The sequence below is a fragment of the Rhinolophus sinicus genome, linkage group LG09 (assembly GCF_036562045.2).
Source record: "Rhinolophus sinicus isolate RSC01 linkage group LG09, ASM3656204v1, whole genome shotgun sequence".
In the NCBI taxonomy this organism is placed as follows: Eukaryota; Metazoa; Chordata; class Mammalia; order Chiroptera; family Rhinolophidae; genus Rhinolophus; species Rhinolophus sinicus.
This window is the reverse complement of record NC_133758.1, coordinates 109,466,612-109,475,519: the sequence shown is the minus strand read 5'-3', so window position 1 is coordinate 109,475,519 and position 8,908 is coordinate 109,466,612. Positions and strand designations below refer to the sequence as shown.

At 43.9% G+C, this 8,908-nt stretch overlaps 1 long non-coding RNA gene across 1 annotated transcript; it reads left to right on the top strand.

Moving 5' to 3' along the window:
- The first annotated feature begins 260 nt into the window (after positions 1-260).
- LOC141573101 (uncharacterized) lies at positions 261-6,644 on the top strand. The gene is made up of 3 exons (XR_012498662.1): positions 261-799; positions 3,293-3,390; positions 5,075-6,644. It is a non-coding gene; the product is annotated as an uncharacterized LOC141573101 (long non-coding RNA).
- Positions 6,645-8,908: the final 2,264 nt, after the last annotated feature.

The window sequence follows — 8,908 nt, the reverse complement described above, 5'->3', positions numbered from 1 at the left end:
ATTAGGCTCTAACTAATATGATTAACTGGATTCAATAGATATTTCAACAGATGGAGTCTACAATAAACATACATTCTTTACATATCTGTGGAATACGTACAAATTGGTCGTGTAGTTAAAGAAAATCATGACACCGTAAGATAGAAGGGAAGTAGAAAGGATTTCTGGTTCCATGACATTATCCAAAACATCCTCTCCCCAAAAAATATTTTAAAGGCAAAAAAACTTGAAATACAATAAAAAATGATGTTGCTTGAGCTTGTATGAAAGAAATGAAATTCACAGGTGCAAACAATGGAGACAGAATTGCAATCAGAATCACTAAGCTTATGGCTGAGTCTGTGGCCTCCCCAGGGTGTGGGTGGTCTTCGGTGGTCTTGATAGGGGTGTGGCTCTAATACCCTGGTGGGGATAGAGACCAGGCCTCAGGTTCATGCTACATGAAGAGCAGAACTGAGGTCTTCCCATAAAAGCCAGGATCCTGAACTCAGGACTCAGGACTCAGTTGCAAGTTAGAGGGCGGGGGGAATCTCTCCATTGGTCAGAACGATAATGTGAAATCTTATCTGTCTGATCGGGCAATGGATTGGGGGAAGGACTTGCCTAAAAGTCTGGAACCTTAGGCCTGTGACTCATGTGGTTTTGCGATTCACGTTTATACTGCTCCCATATGTCCTAGAATACCCACTTTGGAGACTAACGTAAACCATGGTCTGGGCTGGACAGAGCTGGACTCCTGGCAGAAGTAAAATCCCGTGTCAAATTCAAGTTCTACTGCTTGCAGGCTGTGTGACTTCACGTACATTATTTCCTAGTTTGCAAAACTTTGTCTGTATAACCTTTTCATAACCACTGTTGAAGGATCACGTTAAGTCATGTTTGTAAGTTTAAAGGACAGCGTCTACCATAGAATAAATCATCAATAAACAGTGATAGTAAATTCTCATAGCTAAACCTTTCTGCTGCCAAAAATCAAAACACATGTCCACTCTGAGGTCCCTCTGAGTTTGAGAATCAGGTCACATTCCTTCCTTCCTCCCAGGCTAGCTGCTGACCACGTGGATCTTACGGGTAACTATACCGCTCACATTTCTAGCTCATGAATTGCTAGTAAGCCTTATTTTCACTACTCAACTGTTACCCCACCTTCCCAGGTGGTCATGCTGGATGTTGAACTACTGGGCCAGACTAACTGGACATGACCTGGAAAACCAGGACCAATGGTGCAGCCTGCAGGAATAGAGCTAAAAGTGGAAACTGAGTTAACATGCAGGCGTCAGGCAGAGCTGGCAGGCGGTGGGAGCAAGGTTGGGAGCTAAGAGGTCTTCTGTGTGGCACCAGGAGTAATGGGAAATCTGTGACTTGCTTTAATGGGACACCAGAATTGTGCTGCCCTGTAGCTCGGGCTGCCATTTACTGACCACCTGGTGGCAGGTATCGTGCTAAATTCTTCCTTTGCATTATAGCATTTCCCTCTCCGGGAGGATGGCGGTGTTCATTTCACAGATGAGAAGTCCAAAGCTCAGAGAATTTAGGTCACTATCCAGGGCCACACAGTAAGGAGGGAGTTGAATCAGGGGCTGAGTGGGCCTTTCTCTGACTCCGTGGGCAATACTGAATTGAATGGACAGTTTGTGGTGAGACTTCACCTTCTTACACTTGTGCTATTCGTTTTTATGATCCAAGTTTGGGACTTCACATTTCTCTCTTGGATCAGGGAAGTAGGCCAGTGCCTTTTGCCAGTGGAATCTCTCATCTCTGAAATATTAGACTTCTCCGTAAGGCCCATGAGCTGTGTGCTGTACCCCCCTGCTCGGCGTCCTGCAGTCTCTGTCGTGGTCCTGAAACCCATGCCTCCCCTGCTCAGCCTCACACCTGAGCAAGTCTCTATGACTGAGCAAGTCTCTATGACTGCATCAGTTCCCTTAGATTTTCCCCCAGGGATCTGTAATGCCTTACTCTGGTCATAAGTGGTAAGAGAACTTTGATCTCAGAATCACCCACGAACCTGATTTATTTTCCTGGATTCTACCACCTCTTCTCTTCCTGGCCCATCTCTCTCTTTTCTATTTGTGCCTCGTTAACTTCTTTCGCTACCTCCTCCTTCCCTGTGGGGTCACTGTCATCCTCAAAAACTGCCAGCGTAGGTCTTTCAGAAGATTAGCTTCCAAAATACATGCCCAGAACTTGTAAGGAGGTGTTCCAAATACAGAAGAGAGCCGTCCATTGGCCTTTTCAGTGGGTGCCATTGGGTGACAAGTAGCAGCCATGGGTTTTCTTATAAACAGCTTTCCAGGACTTCCCTTGCCCCCTCCCCCTACAGACTAATGGCTCTTTGGGAAGTGAAGCCATTCCTTCTCAAGGCTGGATTTTGCATTTTTCTGTTTACTTTTGGAGAAGAGAGATACGCTCTTGGCGCAGAGTACAAAGCAGAAGAGGGAACGGGAGCCAGGCCCGGCCCGGTGGGGCTGGCTGGGAGCCATATCACTGTGGTGGCACATTTGCCAGGGACATGCAGCTCTCCACGGCTGGCAGCCTCTGCGAAGGGCCAGGCCATGTCACGACACTCCTTCTGCCTCTTTCTTGCGCCTACCGTGAGAGCAGTGAGGAGAAATACAGTCGTACGTGCGACTTCATTTGGCCCAAGTCATTTCAACATCTGTAAAGCAACCAAGAATTCATCCCTCACCAAATAAAGTCATTATTGAAGCAGCTGTTACCCAGACACGTCTCTCAGCTGGGGCTGCAGAGAGCAATTTATTTCTTAGCAGTAGCTTGTCAACATCTAACTTGCAGTGGACGGAGGAAGAGAAATGCTCAGAATGTAAGGCTCAGGCAGACGTGCCGAAAATGGCGCTTTAAATTCTTTTTTAAATAATGTGTACTCTTTTCAATTATGAAACACTTGTAGAAAATTTGGGAAATTCAGAAGCATGCACACAGGAAGAAAATGACTTCTAATCAAGATAACCATCATTAATATTTTAGTATCTTCTTCCAGGCACTTCTCCATATATGAGATAGATAGATAGATAGATAGATAGATAGATAGATAGATAGATAGATAGATAGATGATAAATGATAACTAAATAAATAGATGATAGCTAGCTAGCTAGATGTTAGATAGATGTATAGATATTATATAATTGAGAATATACTGTATTTTATATGTATTTGTATCACCAACTGCATGGAACCCATTAGGGAAAATTAGTGTATTCATACGAATCTGCCCTCAGTTTAGCCATGTTTTTTGAGGGTCTCATCCAGTGACTCTTTATTTTCTTCCAGTCTTTGGGATTGTATTTCATGTGGCCACTCTTCATGACTCCTGGAAAAGTCCCCTAGCTGATCTAGGCACCCTCAACTTCACACCCCAGGATATCTCTGTAAGTATGTTTTTCAGTGTGTCCATATTAATAGATGAGAAAGATAAAAAAACAAAAACAAAACAAAAACAACAAAAAAAACACCTTAAGTAAATCCCGTATGTCAAATGGGGAAAAGTTGAAGGAAACTTCAAGTCAAAAAGAAATGAGACGGTGCAGAAATGGTAACAGAGCCCAACTTATAGGCAAAGAGGAAAGGGAGACAGGCCAGGTCAGACTGAGCAAGTTTGCCCCGTTGAGTAGAGCAGTCCCGTTTGAGTGTTTCCCCACCCCTCCGTCCTTAAAACCACCTCAATGAGAAAGGGAGATGTATAAGGCACACTCCTCACCTTCAAGGAGCTCTCAGATGAGAAGAGACAGCTTCCTCTACGGCCAGGCATCTCAGCCTTGGCCGTGGCGACATTTAGGGCCAGGTAATCCTTTGTCATGGGAGGCTGTCCTGTGCTTGGCACCTGTTTAGCACAATCCCTAGATTCTACCTATTAGTTTCCTGTGGTACCTGTCCCCTACCCCATCCCTAGTAAGTTGTGACAACTAAAAATGTCTCCAGATGTTGCCAAATGTCCAAGGTGGGGTGGGGGCAACTTGAGAATCACTGAACTAGATAGAGGGGATGGGGACGTGGGATGTTCTTCTCCCTGCTGACACCAAGCAAAATGACCCCATTTGCAGATTATAAAAAATTCAACAGCAATGTCCTTAGGGACATCAGAGCTAAGAGCACCCATAGCCATTTGGGTTCGGGAAGAAGAAAGGAAATAAAAATGGATTCACATATCTGGTTTATTTTAAACCTACTGATCATCTCTCAAGGTGGGCCTTATTTCCCTCATTTTGCACGTGAGAAAACTGAGGTTCAGAGAAGATAAGTTACTGGCCCAGGATCACAGAGATGGTAAACAGAGGGCTCCCCACCCCACAGTGCTGTATCCAGCCCCAAAATAAGACTTACTAAGATTTGAGAAAGGAAATCTCATAAATTCTAAATTTATAAATCCTGAATCAGAAACCCTGGGCCATGAGGACCTGGGTCTGGACAGAGGCAGGCTTTCGTGACACCAGAAACTGAGTGATTCCACGGAGATTTTGCCTTTCTAAATCCTCAGATTTGTTTAGAATGACTTTGTCAGCAAAATTGTTGCGGAGTATTTTGTCTACTGATTGGGTCCTGCAATTAAGTGTCTCTTGATGAAGGCGTGTTAGGGCTAATTTTAAATCTGATTACCATCAGCATGACATCCACTTGAAGCTGCTTTTCAAACAAGCAGCTGTAATTTTCCTAGAGATGTCAGTGTCAGAGTCTGTTGCCAGAAGTCTCTGCAGCCCCATCTTCCTCTCCCGCCCCCGAAGGCCCCTGCAGGCATGGTCAGATCACAGCATGTTAAGCTCAAAGTGCCTCCATGCAAGTAAATGCTGGTCCTTCTCTTGGGAGCCCAGAAATGCCATGGTGTCTGAGTGTTGGCCTGAATCCGATTGCAACAGAAGATTGAGCGTCTAATCAGATTAGTGAGAGAAGGGCTCTGGGCCATGTCCTGTGGTCCCTCGACTTGAATCCTCCTGTATTAATAGCAGTAATACGTGACTTGGGCAGCCTCTGCTCCATTATGGAGGGATAAACACAGAGAGGGATTGACACAAACTATTAAAAAGCCTCTTGGTCCCAAAGCCCTCCACTTTCTCTCAGATCTTCCCGTCTTCCTTTGAATAAAACACATGGGAAGCAAGACAGGGACTCTGAAGACCGTCCTCCTGACCAATGGAGAAGCTGCCAGTCCACTTCTACTGTTTAAGATGACACCACGTCAAAGAAGTGTGCCAAGTGGGGCAGAACCGGGCAGCCCAGTGCTGTGGAATTCATTCCGGAATGTGCACATCTGCTGACCGTCTCTTTCCTGACTCCCAATTTTCCCATCTCCTTTCGTCCTCTGCCCTTGAGCTAGTAAGCCTGTCTGTAATCTATGTCTTCACGAACTCCCAGCCCCAAACAAGGAACCCAAAGCCCTTCATGGGCGGGCCCTTGCTGATCTCCTCAGACTCATATCACTTACGGTGAGGGCTTGAAAAGTGCAGAGGTGATGAAGATGGCAGAGAGATTTGGGAGGCAGCCCCAGGTAGCCAACTGGATGTGGGTGTGAACACGAGGGGGAAGTCCAGAGGGACGCTTGAGTTGCTTACTTCACTGATTAGGGCCACGTTAAACAGCAGAATGAACTTGGGGTGTGCAGCGTGGGGTGGGATGGACGTATCTGGGGGAAGATGGGTGTTTCAATATGGCTCATGGGCATTTGGGCATCGCAGGACACTCTAAGACCTGTGCCATTGTAACAGGGCCCAGTTGGGAACCCCACAAAAGGCCTTGCAATGTCCCTGGTCTCGCCTCTCCCTGCCCTAGAGCTTAACAATTGATCAACCCCTTCCCTGCAGTTTGAGCTTGGAATGTCCCCTGTCCCAGTTCCCTGCTTCAGATAATTACCCTGGACCTTTGCTTGCCTACTGATCACAATACCCCTTGCTTACTGATCACAATCTCTATGGCCTAGCATCCTCTCCAGGTTACTGTCATCACTGCTCCTGGGTTGATGGCCACGTTGGAGAGACACGTCTCCTGAGGGAAGGCTCCATGCAGAGCCCTGGAACCATCACGTGGCCTCTGGAGGAATGTCCAGATTTTTCCTTCCCAGGCTGGTCTGAGAATGTTAAGGCAGTTTTGGGAGGTGTTAACCCGCTGTGTTCTCAGACCACAGGTGCTCTGATAATAAACGCTTATTCTATGGCCCAGCTCCTGTGTCGGTCTGTTGGCTGAGCAGTGCAGGCAGCACGAGCCCCGGACTCGTTTGGCTCCGGTTTCACCATGAGAGGAGAAAAGCTCTCTCTGCCATGACTCCTTACTGCTCTCTCATGCTCCCTAATTTCTAGAACAGGCTGGATCCCTGATTCATTGTCTACACAAATTTCTTCTAAGTGGGAAAGTGACCTAAAAGGAAATAAGTGGCAAGCAATGGTCTTAAAGTATTTTTTTGGCTGTGAAGGAGGCTACTGGTTTCTCCCTTGCGTTTGTAGACCAACCATAGCGTTTAGCAGCAGAAACTTGTTTGCTTATGCTTTTCGTTATTGATATTATTATTATATCTCCACTTTAAAATACCTTTTTGTTATGTTGTTTTAGTATGCTTGATCCTTCTTTCTCAAGTGTCCAGTCTTAACCACTTTCCCATTCAAGTTTTAATGCTCTGACTTTTAGAGCCACTTTCTTTTCTTTTTTTTCACCTTTTTCCTTTTTTTTTTTTTTTTTTTAGCATTCTACCTTACATAACATTACATACATTTGGATTTGTTTTGATCTTCATTTTAACTTCTGAGCTACAGGTTTTATTTTTAATTGTTTATATTTTTATCTCTAAACCCTTCCTTCATATGTATTTGAATTTTTACTTTAATCCGTGTACTGATTTATTTTTAAAATCTTTTCTATTATTTTAGGCCTTTTCAAAAGTTCAACCCTTACATTTTTAGCCTGTATCTCCCAACCATTTTCTTACTAGGTTTTTCTCATTTTAATTTCTTGTTTAAATTTATTCTTAACTTTAAGTTTATTATTCCTCTCACTGTTTTTTATGTGTTTTCATTTTTGTTTTATTTTTTTATTTTTTTGGCATAAAGGTTCTGGATATAGTTTGCCCACTTCCCACACTAAACAGAGTTTAGATGTCATTTCTCTTCTAGCTGTACTGTTCCTTTCTCTTTGTCTGGCACCAATAAATTTTTCCATATAGATTTCTAGAAATACATTCAAAAGTAATTCTAAAATAAAGTATACACACACACACACACACACACACACACACACACACACACCTCTTACCTTTTAAAGTGAAATTCTTTCTCAGCCAATAACACTGCCTCTGTGGATGACACATCTGGAGAGCTGAAATGGTGTGTATCACTTCATCACGTTATTAGGAGGTATGGAGTATCTGATTCCGAAGAATTCAAAGAACAAGACCACAGTCTTGTCTGGGGAGACGAGATGTCATGGGTGTAAGGAAAACGCCCTCCTTAAGGTGTTAATGTTTAGTACTGTTCACATTTGGAATCGAAATGAATTACGTCTGAAGAAACTTTCACCTTGAAAGTGTTGGACATTAACCTGTCACTGCACATCACCTGTGGCATAAAATGTATAATGTAAAATACGTAACTGTTTTTAAAGGGTGGCTAATAGGATCAATAATATTACTTTATAGCCGTGTTCCCCATTACTTATGTATTTCTCTGTAACAAATAACCACAAAATTTAGCAGCTTGAAATGACAAACATTTATCATTTCACATCATTTCTGTGGGCCAGGAGTTCAGGAGGGGCTCAGCTGGGTGGTTCTGGCTGAAAGTCTTTCCTGAGGCTCCGTCAAGATGTGGGCTTGAGGCTCTGTGCGGCTGAAGGCTTGACTGGGGCTGGAGCACCTGCTTCCCAGGTGACTCACTGACATGACTGGCAAGTGGTGCTAGCTGTTGGGAGGCCTCAGTTCCCTGCCACGAGAGCTTCTCCAGAAGGATGCTGGACACCATCTTCAGGACACAGCAGCTGCTTCCCTCAGAGTGAGTGATCCAAGAGCGTGCACGGTGGAAACTACAAGAACTTTTACGACCTAGCCACAGAAGACACACTTCATTGTGTTTGCAACATTCTACTGGTTATAGATGTCAGACCAGTTCCACATGAGAGAGGAAGCCCAGGGAACGAATACCAGGAGTCGTATATGATTGGGCGCCATCTTGGAGACTGGTCTACAGACCACCGGCGTCAAAATTATCTGGGTTGTTTGGCAAACGGCTTGGGCATCATCTGCATTTTTAACAAGCATCCCAGATGGTTGACTCATTCACGTTACCGTTTGAGAACAATTACTTTATCTAAAGTATGTCTATATCTCTATATAGATATATACAAAAAACACTGAAGTTATTATTATTAATGGTTACTTCTAAGGAGTGAGATAGGGTGACAGGGGCACATATCACTTTTTAAATAATAAATGTGCTACATTTGTAACAATAGTTTTCATTAAGTTATTTTTAAATGTGATTACACACCATTTTGGATGTTGTCTAATGCTGTCTGAATCTCTTTTGACTTTGAGATAGAAAGTAGAACAAGTTATAAGAACTTAGCCTTTAAATACTGACTGTCTCCTGCACCATTAAGACAGAAGTTAGAATTCCACAGAGTGCCACTGTAGGAAGTTTACCCGCTCTGACCCTGACTGTTCCTCTTCAAAGATTTGGAAGCCAATCGAGGAGGGGCAAGGTGCCCCAATTTCCCTTCCTTTCCACTTAGTTTCTACATGCCTACAGGATAGAGATCAAACATTCTGGCAGATACGCATTGATGGAAATGAATGAGGATGCCCTTGTTTTAACACTCCGACTACTTTCATTGTCCTAGTTCCAAACATTTATTTACAAGAGTGTGCAAGGTGGAAACTACATGGACTTTTATGACCTAGCCACAGAAGACACA